The sequence below is a fragment of the Idiotropiscis lumnitzeri genome, unplaced genomic scaffold (genome assembly GCF_059441095.1).
Source record: "Idiotropiscis lumnitzeri isolate Australia: NSW breed Sydney's pygmy pipehorse unplaced genomic scaffold, RoL_Ilum_1.0 HiC_scaffold_325, whole genome shotgun sequence".
NCBI classification, from domain to species: Eukaryota; Metazoa; Chordata; class Actinopteri; order Syngnathiformes; family Syngnathidae; genus Idiotropiscis; species Idiotropiscis lumnitzeri.
The window spans coordinates 57,185-57,500 of record NW_028283863.1 but is presented as its reverse complement, the minus strand read 5'-3'; positions in this window follow the sequence as shown (position 1 = coordinate 57,500).

Genomic DNA, 316 nt, shown 5'->3' with positions numbered 1-316 from the left:
TGCCACACTTAGCCCGGAGATGAGCACCTTCCCCGGGCACGGGCGGGGAGCGAGCGCCCCCCAGCTCCATCGCTCTGGGGGTAATAGGCCGGCGTCTGCCACACTTAGGCCGGAGAGGAGCACCTTCCCCGGGCACGGGCGGGGAGCGAGCGCCCCCAGCTCCATCGCTCCGGGGGTAATAGGCCGGCGTCTGTCACACTTAGCCCGAATATGAGCACCTTCCCCGGGCACGGGCGGTGCCAAGCGTCCCCTAAGTTTGCCCAAATGGAAGCTCCGGAGGAGGAGTGCGGGCGTGTGTCACACTTGGCCCGAATAG